The sequence below is a fragment of the Hyla sarda genome, chromosome 1 (assembly GCF_029499605.1).
Source record: "Hyla sarda isolate aHylSar1 chromosome 1, aHylSar1.hap1, whole genome shotgun sequence".
Lineage (NCBI taxonomy): Eukaryota > Metazoa > Chordata > Amphibia > Anura > Hylidae > Hyla > Hyla sarda.
The window spans coordinates 407,732,588-407,746,379 of record NC_079189.1 but is presented as its reverse complement, the minus strand read 5'-3'; the positions used below and the strand labels follow the sequence as shown (position 1 = coordinate 407,746,379).

The 13,792-nt window shown below is 47.3% G+C and overlaps 2 protein-coding genes across 8 annotated transcripts in view; one reads left to right on the top strand and one right to left on the bottom strand.

Moving 5' to 3' along the window:
• ZNF219 (zinc finger protein 219) overlaps positions 1 to 13,385 on the bottom strand; it is a 109,455-nt gene extending 96,070 nt beyond the window's left edge. For all 7 annotated transcript variants that reach the window (XM_056528609.1, XM_056528613.1, XM_056528608.1 and 4 more), the window contains exon 1: positions 13,247 to 13,385. The gene's annotated coding sequence lies outside the window, so the exon portion shown is untranslated. The remainder of the gene's footprint in view (positions 1 to 13,246) is intronic.
• Positions 13,386 to 13,449: 64 nt separating this feature from the next.
• Positions 13,450 to 13,792, top strand: part of LOC130278458 (tubulin polymerization-promoting protein family member 3-like) — a 49,390-nt gene continuing 49,047 nt past the window's right edge. The window contains exon 1 of the mRNA XM_056528619.1: positions 13,450 to 13,649. The gene's annotated coding sequence lies outside the window, so the exon portion shown is untranslated. The remainder of the gene's footprint in view (positions 13,650 to 13,792) is intronic.

Below are 13,792 nucleotides of genomic sequence, written 5' to 3'. Positions count from 1 at the left end.
TCATCAATATTCACTCACCGGCCTCCTTCCGTGACATGAAAGCAGGCTCTCACCTTACAGAAGGGGTGGGCTGGGGAGGGAATATTGATGAAGCAGGGGATCTGGATGAGCTGGCTCCCTGCCTCTATTGCGCACAGGAGAGAAATAATTAAAATTTAGGAAAAAATTGAAAAAAAAATGCTAAGTGGAGTAGTTTTACAAATTGGAAATCCTTTCAATGCTGGCTATTGGTCTCACCACTTTACTGAGAGGAGAAAAATAAAACCAACAAACTAGTCAGCCAGACTCAGAAAATAGGCATCTTAATCAATGATGGGGGAGAACATTATCTGTGACCGGGGAAAAACATTATCTGTGACGGGGGGAAAACATTATCTGTGATGGGGGGGGGGGGGGAAACATTATCTGTGATGGGGGGGGGGGGGGGGAGAGAACATTGTCTGTGATGGGGAAGATTATCTGTAATGGGAAGAACATTAACCCATTAAGGACCAGGGCTGTGGAATCGGTAGATACATGTTCCGACTCCGGAGTTTTTTGTACTTCCAACTCCCCGAAAATGTATTTTATACATTCCTTGAAGGAAAGAAAGGCAACATACATGTCATTACCACAGGACTACTGGCTGGGAAGCCAACAGTCTACTGTATTGAACAGTTTGTGTGCTGATCTGCTGCTGAAGATAGGGCAGTGGGAGGATCCAGGAAGGGGCATTTATTATAAAACATGATTTCCCTAGTAGAATCCCATAGCCATGTTTAACCCCTTAAGGACCAAGCCCATTTTCACCTTAAGGACCAGAGCGTTTTTTGCACATCTGACCACTGTCACTTTAAGCATTAATAACTCTGGGATGCTTTTACTTATGAATTTGATTCCGAGATTGTTTTTTCGTGACATATTCTACTTTAGCATAGCAGAAAAATTTCGACGATACTTGCATCATTTCTTGGTGAAAAAATTCCCAAATTTCATAAAAAATTAGAAAACTTTGCAATTTTCGAACTTTGAAACTCTGCTTGTAAGGAACATAGACATACCAAATAAATTATATACTGATTCACATATACAACATGTCTACTTTATATTTGCATCATAAAGTTGACATGTTTTTACTTTTGGAAGACATCAGAGGGCTTCAAAGTTCAGCAGCAATTATTTTTCACAAAATTTTCTAAATCTGAATTTTTCAGGGACCAGTTCAGGTTTGAAGTGGATTTGAAGGGCCTTCTTATTAGAAATACCACACAAATGACCCCATTATAAAAACTGCACCCCTCAACGTATTCAAAATGACATTCAGTAAGTGTGTTAACCCTTTAGGTGTTTCGCAGGAATAGTAGGAAAGTGAAGGAGAAAATTCAAAATCTGCATTTTTTACACTCGCATGTTCTTGTAGACCCAGTTTTTGTATTTTTATAAGGGGTAAAAGGAGAGAAATCCCCCTAAAATTTGTAACCCAATTTCTCTCGAGTAAGGAAATACCTCATATGTGTATGTAAAGTGTTCGATCGGCGCAGTAGAGGTCTCAGAAGGGAAGGAGCGACAATGGGATTTTGGAGAGTGAATTTTTCTGAAATGGTTTTTGGGGGGCATGTCACATTTAGGTGCCTATGGTGCCAGAACAGCAAAAAAAATCCACGTGGCATACTATTATGGAAACTACACCCCTCAAGGAAGGTAACAAGGGGTACAGTGAGCCTTAACACCCCACAGGTTTTTGACGACTTTTCGTTAAAGTCGGATGTGTAAATTATTATTTTTTTTCACTAAAATGCTGGTTTTCCCCCAAATTTTACATTTTTGCAAGGGGTAATAGGAGAAAAAGCCCCCCAAAATTTGTTAGGCAATTTCTCCTGAGTACGAAAATACCCCATATGTGGCCCTAAACTGTTGTCTTGAAATACGACAGGGCTCTGAAGTGAGAGAGCGCCATGCGCATTTGAGGACTAGATAAGGGATTTACATAAGGACGGAACCGGATGCAAGAATGACACTTGCCTCCAATACCAAAAATACCCTATGGCAGTGTTTCCCAAACAGGGTGCCTCCAGCTGTTGCAAAACTTCCAGCATGCCTGTAAAGTCAATCGCTGTCCGGCAATACTGGGAGTTGTCTTGCAACAGCTGGAGGCTCGGTTTTGAAAACAGTGTCATATGAGACATTTTTTATTTGGGGGGGGGAGGGGGGGCTGTGTAGGGGTATGTGTATGTAGCGTTTTACTTTTTATTTTGTGTAATGTAGTATAGTGTGGTGTTTTTTAGGGTACATTCACACGGCCGGGGTCTACAGCGAGCTTCCCGCTGGGAGTTTGAGCTGCGGCAGAAAACTTGCTGCATCTCAACCTTTTAGCAAGAAGCTCGCTGTAGACCCCGGCCGTGTGAATGTACCCTGTAAATTCACATGGGGGGGGGGGGGAGGGACGCAAACCTCCAGCTGTTGCAAAACTACCACTACCAGCATGCCCTTTGGCTGTCCGTGTTTCGCAACCAGTGTGCCTCCAGCTGTTGCAAAACTACAACTCCCTGCATGTACAGTCTATCAGTGCATGCTGGGAGTTGTAGTTTGCAACAGCTGGAGGTACACTGGTTGCGAAACACTGTGTTAGGTAACAAACTTCACAACCAGTGTGCCTTCAGCCGTTGCAAAAACTCTCAGCATGCAGTGACAACTGAGGGCATGCTGGGACTTGTAGTTATGCAACAGCTGGAAGCATACTACTAACACTCCCAGCATGCCCTTCGGCTGTCCGTGCATGCTGGGGGTTGTAGTTATGCAACAGCTGGAGGCACACTGGTTGCAAAACACTGAGTTTGTTACTTAACTCAGTGTTTCCCAAAAAGGGTGCCTCCAGCTGTTGAAAAACTACAACTCCCTCCATGCCCAGACCGCCGAAAGACATGTTGGGAGTTAGTTTTGCAATATCTGGAGGGTCACAGTTTGGTGACCACTGTGCAGTGGTGTCCAAGCTGTAGCCCTCCAGATGTTGCAAAACTTCAACTCCAAGCATGCCCAGACTGTCCAGGCATGCTTGGAGTTTTAGTTCTGCAACATCTGAAGGGCCACATGTTACAGAACTACAACTTCCAGCATGCCTGGACTGTCTGGGCATGCTGGGAGTTGTAGTTTTGCAACATCTGTAAGAGCACAGTTTGGACACCACTGCACAGTGGTCTCCAAACTGTGGGCCTCCAGATGTTGCAAAACTACAACTCCCAGCATGGCCAGAAAGCCTTTGGCTGTCTGGGCTTGCTGGGAGTTGTAGTTCGGCAACTCCTGGAACGCAGCAGTGAAGATCACTTACCGCTGATCTTCACTGCTGCGTCCGCCACTGCCTCCGCCGGTCCCCCGCTGTCTGTCCGGATACCGCCGCGGGTCCCGACATGATCGCCGGTCCCGGGACATGATCGCTGGTCCCGGGACCATCCGCCATCTTCCCCCTGCTCTGCCTCGACATCCAGGGGCGGGGCAGAGCGGGGATTTCACCTCTAACCTCCCGCCCCCCTCCTGCTATTGGTCGCTAGTCCTAACGACCAATGGCAGGGGTTTAGGAGCGAGGTGGCACCTGACACCTCGCTCCTATCACTCAAGATGGATCGGAGCGGTCTCTGACTGCTCCGATCATCCCTATTTTCCAGGCGATCGGGTCACCAGAGACCCGATCTGCCCGGAACCCCGCAAGTCATTGTCATTAGTGACTAACTGACTGACTAATGACAACGATCTGCAGCAGGGGACCAGTCTGATTGGTCCCCTGCTGCATAGTGTCATCGACCAGCTGTCCAGGACAGCTGAGATGACATTTCTATCACCATGCTAACGGACATGGTGATAGAAAATGTATTGGACGTGTATACACGTCCATTTGCGTTAAGTCACAGAAAAAATGGACGTGTATACACGTCCATTTGCGGGAAGGGGTTAAAGGGGTACTCCGCCCCTAGACACCTTATTCCCTATCTAAAGGATAGGGGATAAGATGTCAGATCGCCGGGGTCCCGCTGTTGGGGACCCCCGGGATCCCCGCTGCGGCACCGCGCTTTCATTACTACACAGAGCAAGTTCGCTCTGTGCGTAATGACGGGGATACAGGGGACAGAGCAGCGTGATGTCATGGCTCCGCCCCTCGTGACATCACGACCCGCCCCCTCAATGCAAGTCTATGGCAGGGGGCGTGAGGACCGCCACGCCCCCTCCCATAGACTTGTATTGAGGGGGCGGGCAGTGACATCACGAGTGGTGGAGCCGTGACGTAACAATGCTCCGGCCCCTGTATCGCCCGTCATTTCGCACAGAGCGAACTTGCTCTGTGCAGTATTGATAGCGTGGTGCTGCAGCGGCGATCCCGGGGATCCCCAGCAGCGGGACCCTGGCGATCTGACATCTTATCCCCTATCCTTTGGATAGGGGATAAGATGTCTAGGGGCAGAGTACCCCTTTAAGCTAACAATCGAGTTTACAAGTTTTTATATCCTTTTTCCAATGGTTTACAGCTTCAGTCTTGAACTATTGACCCTCCATTCCCTTCACTTATACAGGTGTCTCTAGTCCTGCAAAAAACATATTTACTTAATCCCTTATCAGTGAGAGGCTAGGTTACCCATGGGTTCCCTGTAACAGCAGAACACAACACTATGGAAGGTATAAATATTGCCGCTCCTAATTGTGCGTTGCGTGCCATATAGTGAAGCACATGAAAAGCATGCTTCTTCACGGTCACTTAACGTGTTCGTTTTGCGGTTACGTGAGGCACTACATGCATTGGTCTTTATTCTTACAGTAGAGAAGTCATTAATTATAACTTTTTGTGAATTAGGACATTTAAACTTGTTTTTTTTTTTTTTTTTTATTCCAATCAAAATTTTGTAGGAGTCGGTGAATTGTGTGCCGACTCCGACTCCAGGTACCCAAAATTTCGTCTGACTTCACAGCCCTGTTAAGGACGCAGCTCATTTTCACCTTAACCCCTTTAGGACCCAGCCAATTTTCACTGTAGGACACGGCCATTTTTTGCACATCTGACCACTGTCACTTTAAGCATTAATAACTCTGGGATGCTTTTACCTTTCATTCTGATTCCGAGATTGTTTTTTCGTGACATATTCTACTTTATGTTAGTGGTAAAATTTTGTCGATACTTGCATAATTTCTTGGTGAAAAATTCCAAAATTTGATGAGAAAATTGAAAATTTTGCATTTTTTTTTAACTTTGAAGCTCTCTGCTTGTAAGGAAAATGAATATTCCAAATAAATTATATATTGATTCACATATACAATATGCCTACTTTATATTTTCATCATAAAGTTGACATGTTTTTACTTTTAGAAGACACCAGAGGGCTTCAAAGTTCAGCAGCAATTTTCCAAATTTTCACAACATTTTCAAAATAGAAATTTTTCAGGGACCAGTTCAGTTTTGAAGTGGATTTGAAGGGCCTTCTTATTAGAAATACCCCATAAATGACCCCATTATAAAAACTGCACCCCTCAAAGCATTCAAAATGACATTCAGTAAGTGTGTTAACCCTTTAGGTGTTTCACAGGAATAGAAGCAAATTGAAGGAGAGAATTCAAAATCTTCATTCTTTACACTCGCATGTTCTTGTAGACCCGGTTATTGAATTTTTACGAGGGGTGAAAGGAGAGAAATCTTCCTAAAATGTGTAACCCAATTTCTCTTGAGTAAGGAAATACCCCATATGTGTATGTCAAGTGTTCAGCAGGCGCACCAGAGGGCTCAAAAGGGAAGGAGCGACAGTGGGATTTTGGAGAGTGAGTTTTTCTGTAATGGTTTTTGGGGGACATGTCACATTTAGGAAGCCCCTATGGTGCCAGAACAGCAAAATAAAAAAAAACACATGGCTTACTATTTTGGAAACTACACCCCTCAAGGCACGTAACAAGGGGTCCAGTGAGCCTTAACAACCCACAGGTGTTTGACGACTTTTCGTTAAAGTTGGATGTGAAAATTATTATTTTTTTTCCACTAAAATGTTAGTTTTCCCTCAAATTTTTAATTTTTACAAGGGATAATAGGACAAAATGACCCCCAAAATTTGTAACCCCATCTCTTCTGAGTATGGAAATAGCCCATGGTAGGACGTAAAATGCTTTGCAGGCAAACTACAATGCTCAGAAGAGAAGGAGTCACATTTAGATTTTGAAAAGCAAAATTTGCTGAAATGGTTTTTGAGGGGCATGTCCCATTTAGGAAGCCACTATGGTTCCAGGGCAGCAAAAAAAGACCCACATGGCATACAATTTTGGAAACTACACCCCTTAAGGAACTTAACAAAGGGTCCAGTGAGCCTTAACACCCCACAGGTGTTTGACGACTTTTCGTGAAAGTTGGAAGTGTAAATGATTATTTATTTATTTTTGACTAAAATGCTAGTTTTCCCTCAAATAATTTTTTTTTACAAGGGGTAATAGGACAAAATGCCCCCCGAAATTTGAAACCCCATCTCTTCTGAGTACGGAAAATAGGGATCGACCGATATAGTTTTTTTAGGGCCGATACCGATAATAGGGATCGACCGATTATCGGTATGGCCGATATTATCGGCCGATAATCACGATTTTGGGCATTATCGGTATCGGCAATTACCTTGCCGATAAGCCGATAATGCCCCGCCCCCCGCACCGTGACCGCCACCCCCCCCGACCCACCGCACCGCGTCGCATCCCCCACCGTGATGCTGGGCGGTATATCGGTATGGATTTTTGCCCATACCGCTATACCGGTCGGGCCCCTCCCCCACCCTCCGAGTCAATAAAACAATTAAACTTACCCGTAATGGGGGTGGTCCGGGCCATCCATCGTTCCTGTAGTGTCCGGGGGCGTTCCGGGTGAAGAGTGAACCGGTCCAGGCTGTCCTTCTTCTCCGGCGGTCATCTTCACCACTCCGGGCAGGCTCCGGCCTAGTACACTGCATAGACGCCGCTACGCCGTGACGTCAGGTGCGTCGCTGCGCACGGGCGTCACTGCGCAGCAGCGTCTATGCAGCGTACTAGGCCGGAGCCTGCCCGGAGTGGAGAAGATGACCGCCGGAGAAGAAGGACAGCCCGGACCGGTTCACTCTTCACCCGGAACGCCCCCGGACACTACAGGAATGAAGGATGGATGGCCCGGACCACCCTGACAGGTAGGGGGAGAGAAGCGGGTGGTGGCGGCGGCGGCCTATGGCCCCGCAAAAGCCACTGCAGATCATTGATTTAAAGCGCCCGCTTTAAATCAATGATCTGCAGCGGTGTCGCAGGGGGTTAAATAGCCCATAACTTATACCGGAATATCGGTATAAGTTATCGGCTAGCGGCCCTAATCTGCACCGATTATCGGTATCGGCCCTAAAAAAAACGATATCGGTCGATCCCTAACCGATAATTGGTGGAAGCTGGGCCGATATACCGAAATATCGGTATAAGTTCTGGGCTAAGTTATCGGCTATTTATCCCCCCGCGACACCGCTGCAGATCATTGATTGAAAGCAGGCGCTTTAAATCAATGCACTGCAGTGGCTTTTGCGGTGCCACAGGCCGCCGCCGCCACCCGCTTCTCTCCCCCTGCCTGTCCGGGGGTCCTGAGTCCTATCACCGCCACCGCTCCCCCCACCGCCACACCGCACCGCCCCCCCGTTCCGCCGCACCGTGACCGCCTGCCACCACAACGCCCCGGCCCCATTGCCTCCCCCATCCCCGGTTTTATAATTACCTGTTCCCAGGGTCCACTCTACATCTGGCTCCGGTGGCGTCCTCCTGAGCTGTCACTGTGCGCACTGACGGTGAAGTCACGTCGCGCACGTCACTCGTCATTGCGCACAGCGTAACGCAGGACGCAGCAGGAGCCAGAAGTAGCGTGGGCCCCGGGAACAGGTAATTATAAAATCGGGGATGGGGGAGGCAATGGGGCCGGGGCAGTGCGGTGGGGGGTGCGACGCGGTGCGGCGGGTCGGGGGGGGGGGTTAGGGCGGCCGTGGTGCGGCGGGTCGGGGGGGGTTGGGAGGGAGACGGTCACAGTGCGGTGGGGGCGGTGCGGGGCATTATCGGCTTATCGGCAAGGTAATTGCCGATACCGATAATGCCCAAAATCGTAATTATCGGCCGATAATATCGGCTAAACCAATAATCGGTCGATCCCTAATGGAAATACCCCATTTGTGGACGTCAAGTGCTCTGCTGGCGCACTACAATGCTCAGAAGAGAAGGAGCGCCATTGAGCTTTTGGGGAAAAAAAATTTGGAATGGAAGTCAGAGGCCATGTGCGTTTACAAAGCCCCCCGTGGTGTCAGAACAGTGGACCCCCCCACATGTGACCCTATTTTGGAAACTACACCCCTCACAGAATTTAATAAGGGGTGCGGGGTGCAGTGAGTATTTACACCCCACTGGAGTTTGACAGATCTTTGGAACAGTGGGCTGTGCAAATGAAAAATTACATTTTTTATTTTCACGGACCACTGTTCCAAAAATCTGTCAGACACCAGTGGGGTGTAAATGCTCACTGTACCCCTTATTACATTACATGAGGGGTGTAGTTTCCAAAATGGGATCACATGTGGGTATTTATTTTTTTGCGTTTATGTCAGAACCGCTGTAAAATCTGCCACCCCTGTGCAAATCACCAAATTAGGCCTCAAATGTACATGGTGTACCTTGTTGTGCGCCCGCAGAGCATTTTACGCCCACATATGGGGTATTTCTGTACTCAGGAGAAATTGTGTTACAAATTTTGGGGGTCTTTATTTCCTTTTAACGCTTGTGAAAATAAAAAGTATGGGGCAACACCATCACGTTAGTGTAAATTTATTTTATTTTTTGTACACTAACAAGCTAGTGTAGCCCCCAACTTTTCCTTTTCATAAGGGGTAAAAGGAGAAAAAGCCCCCCAAAATTTGTAGTGCAATTTCTCCTGAGTACGGAGATACCCCATGTGGCCCTAAACTGTTTCCTTGAAATACGACAGGGCTCCGAAGTGAGAGAGCTCCATGCGCATTTGAGGACTAAATTAAGGATTGCATAGGGGAGAACATAGGGGTATTCTACACCAGTGATTCCCAAACAGGGTGCCTCCTGCTAAACTCCCAGCATGCCTGGACAGTCAGTGGCTGTCCGAAAATGCTGGGAGTTGTTGTTTTGCAACAGCTGGAGGCTCCGTTTTGGAAACACGGCCATAGAATACGTTTTTATTTTTTTTTGGGGGGGGGGGGCAGTGTAAGGGGGTGTATATGTTGTGTTTTACCCTTTATTATGTGTTAGTGTAGTGTAGTGTTTTTAGGGTACATTCGCACTGGCCTTTTACGGTGAGTTTCCCGCTAGGAGTTTGTGCTGCGGTGAAAAATTTGCCGCAGCCCAAACTTGAAGCAGGAAACTTACTGTAAACCTGCCTGTGTGAATGTACCCTGTACATTAACATGGGGGGGGCAAACCTCCAGCTGTTTCAAAACTACAACTCCCAGCATGTACTGACAGATCGTGCATGCTGGTAGTTGTACTTTTGCAACAGCTGGAGACACACTGGTTGGAAAACCTTCAGTTAGGTTCTGTTACCTAAGGCTGGGTCCACACTACGCTTTGTCCCATACGGGAGCGCATACGGCAGGAGGGAGCTAAAAGCTCGCGCTCCCGTATGTAACCGTATGCGCTCCCGTATGTCATTCATTTCAATGAGCCGACCGGAGTGAAACGTTCGGTCCGGTCGGCTCATTTTTGCGCCGTATGCGCTTTTACAACCGGACCTAAAACCGTGGTTGACCACAGTTTTAGGTCCGGTTGTAAAAGCCCATACGGCGCAAAAATGAGCCGACCGCACCGAACGTTTCACTCCGGCCGGCTCATTGAAATGAATGACATACGGGAGCGCATACGGTAACATACGGGAGCGCGAGCTTTTAGCTCCCCCTGCCGTATGCGCTCCCGTATGGGACAAAACGTAGTGTGGACCCAGCCTAACTCAGTATTTTCCAACCAGTGTGCTTCCAGCTGTTGCAAAACTACAACTCCCAACTGATCGCCGAAGGGCATGCTGGGAGATGTAGTTATGCAATAGCTGGAGGTACGCAACTACAACTCCCAGCATGCCGAGACAGCTGTTGCTGGGTTTGCAACATCTGGAGGGCTACAGTTTTAGAGAACACTGCAAAGTGATCTCCAAACTGTGGTCCTCCAGCTGTTGCAAAACTACAAATCCCAGCATGCCCAGACAGCAAACAGTTGTTTGGGCATGCTAGGAGTTGTAGTTTTGCAAGATCTGGAGGGCTACAGTTTAGGGACCACTATATAGTGGTCTCAAACTGTAGCCCTCCAGCTGTTGCAAAACTACATATTCCAGCATGCCCAAACAGCTGTCCGTAATTGCGCAAATCGCAAGTGTGAATTCACTTGCGATTTGTCGCTATCGCCGATATGGGGGTGTCTGATGACCCAACTGGGCGTTTGCATGGAATGCCTGCTGAACGATTTCAGCAGGCATCCCTGTCCAATTATTCTGATTCTGAGTGTTTTTTTGTGACATATTCTACTTTATTTTAGGGGTAAATTTTCATCGTTACTTGCATCCTTTCTTGGTGAAAAATCCCAAAATTTCATGAAAATTTTTAAAATTTTGAATTTTTCTAACTTTGAAGCTCTCTGCTTGTAAGGAAAATTGATATTCCAAATAAATGTTACATAGATTCACAAATACAATATGTCTACTTTATGTTGGCATCATAAAATGGACATATTTTTACTTTTTGAAAACTTTAGAGGGCTTCAAAGTAGAGCAGCAATTTTCAAAATTTTCATGAAAATTGCAAAATCTGAAGTGACAGATGTTACAGAACTACAACTCCCAGCATGCCTGGGCAGTCTAGGCATGCTGAGAGTTGTAGTTTTGCAACATCTGGAGGGCTACCGTTTGGGTACCACTGTAATAGTGGTCTCCAAACTGTGACCCTCCAGATGTTGCAAAACTACAACTCCCAGCATGCCCAGACAGCCTCTGGTTGTCTGGGCATGCTGGGAGTTGCAGTTTGGCAACCACTAGGAATGCAGCAAAGATCGCTTTACTGCCACCTTCCTTGGTGCTCCATGCCGTCGCCTCCCTACTTGCACTGCTGATCTCCGCTGATGTCACCGACGATCGGCGGTCCCCAGGCATCTTCTTTGTCCCCAGGCATCTTCTTTGCAGGTACCAGCCGCCATCTTCTCCCCCCATTCTGCCCAACATCCAGGGGTGGGCAGAGGGGGGGGGTTCCATGGCAACCCCCCATCTTCAACGCCCACTGGTCAGCAATCATTGCTGACTAATGGCAGGGGATAGGAGGAGGCTGCAGCACTGCAACCTCACTCCTATCCCTTAGGATGATTGGGGCTGTCACTGACAGCTCCGATCATCCCTATTTTCCAGATGATCGGGTCACCAGAGACCCCATAAGCCCTGAATAGCAGAAAATCGCATGTCTGAATTGACATGCGATTTTCTGTGATCGCCGACATGGGGAGGGGTCTCAGGACCCCCCTCGGCGATGTGCCGGGATGCCTGCTGAATGATTTCAGCAGGCATCCCGGTCCGGTCCCCAACCGGCTAGCGGCGGTGACCGGAATTCCCACGGGCGTATCCATACGCCCTACGTCCTTAAGGACTCGGGATGCGGGCCCATGCATACGCCCTGCGTCCTGAACAGGTTAAAGGGGTACACTGGAGAACTAAACCCATAGCCCATCCTTTCCCTCTCACCAACCTAGGTATTTGTCTAAATATCATTCATTAGTTATATACAGCAGTTTTCCTCTTTCAGCTGTCACTTACATGCAGCAAGTGAGAGAAAATTTTGATTTTTAGATCCACTTTGTCTCCTCAGTGAGACCTAGCCCCCTACCATCAAGACAACACCACCTCATTTCTGTCTGATTTCTGTTTGGTCTAGAGCTCTGGCTGTACAGCCACACCTTCCCTCCTTCTCCCCTCCCTGTGTGAGGAGCTTGTCAGCTGTGAGAGAAGAGCAGCGAAGATTCTCAGTCACAACTGAGCAAATAGCTGCTGGTTTTCTGCCGAAAATCTAATCACTGACTTCTGCTATTTAAAACACAGCATGATTTATTGCTGGGGGAATGATACTCTGAAAGAAAAGACATGTACAGTGTGTGAGTTTCAGTGCGAACATGCACACAGATAGTGAAAGCAGTTGGCTGGCAGCCATTACACAGAGCTGCACTGACTTCTGGGAGTTGTAGTCTGTGCTGCAAACAAGGAAAAATTTATTAGACATAAATTAGACATTTATTAGTATTTAGGAGACAACAGGGGCCACAGGAGCTGCAAAAACAACATGGATAACTACAGAGGACACAGAAAAGATATTGCGGAGGCTGTGGGACATTTTTATGTTTCCTAACTTCCCTGGAGTACCCCTTTAATGTCCATTAAGATTTGAGAGGACAGAAACATCAACTACTATAATACCAACAAGAAATGAAGCCCAGCCAAAACCAAACTACACCAAGACCTTTCTCCCTACTTTGCCTCTAGATACAGAAATGCATATTGATCTTCTTTAAAAATTGCTCTCAGTATTTGAGTTGGATTCTAGCATTTGCTTGTCTTCTGGTGAAAAAAAAAAAATCCACAGGATAGAGAAAAGTAGCTGATGATGGGCGGTCCCTGCGATCACAGAGATGGGACCCTGGCGCTCTTAGTCAGGAGCACGTGTCATCTAACGGTAGACGGCATGCACTCCATTCATTCCTATGGGAGCGCTGTTGATGCCTGGGAGCTGTACTTGGCGCTCCCATAGAAAAGAATGAGCGCATGCTGGCTGCAGTACGCGCTCCTCACTGAACGCCGAGGTTCCGTCCCGGTAATCGTGGTCAGCTATTCCCTATCCTGTGGATAGGGGATACATTTATATATATATATTTTTTACTGGAGATATCCTTTAAAAAAAGATTAAACAGATTCCCCAATGTATTTCACTTCATTATAAAACAACATATACCAAATTCCAATCCATACATTTTATTTCATTTTTTTCCAGGAAAAAGCTCAAAAAAACTGCTATGAAAAAAAAAATGTTCCCCCCCCCCCCAGGACTTCCCATCTCTAGACAGATCTGAGTGCAAACCAATTGGAGCGCTTGTCATATAGTTACCATTCAATGTCAACAAAGATCATAGCAACTGCGAGGAATTGTTATAGGCATTTATCAGAAAAGGTTTTTACTATACAATAAGCTTTGTGTGTAAGACAGAGGTCATTTTCATTCTTTACCTTCAGTAACAGGAACAAACATGGCTTCTGGGTTTGTCTGCTGGACAAGTCTGTGGAGCGATCGGATCGCGGGGGAAATCGCCTAGGGGCGGGGCATGGTTGCACTAATTATTGAGGGGGCGGGGCCCGGACATTGTGCGTTGGCGATTATTAGGGTAGTGGCCCGTTTTTCCGTTACAGATAGGGGCTGCTCTGCAATGTGTGGAGGCTGAGCAGGGGCCAATGAGCGGAGGAGACTTCTGCCAACAGTGCCGCTCCATCTCGACCGAGCAGGCTGCCACCTAAGGCCGCGTTAATGGAGTCGTGAGGGGCACTAGGCTTTCTTCCTGTCCCTGCGAAGTGCCTCATGGGAGTAGAGCCGTTCCTTCCTCTTCGGCCAGCCTGTTAAATAAGCAATACGGAGGTTAGGGTCCATTTGCCGTTTCTCCTGGGCGTGGCCTAAATTGCGCGCCTTAGTGATTCTTATATGGCCTTAGAGGTGGCGCTGTGAGGTGAAAAATTTGAATTTTTCACCTCACAGCGCCAACCTTCCCATGGCCGCACTGT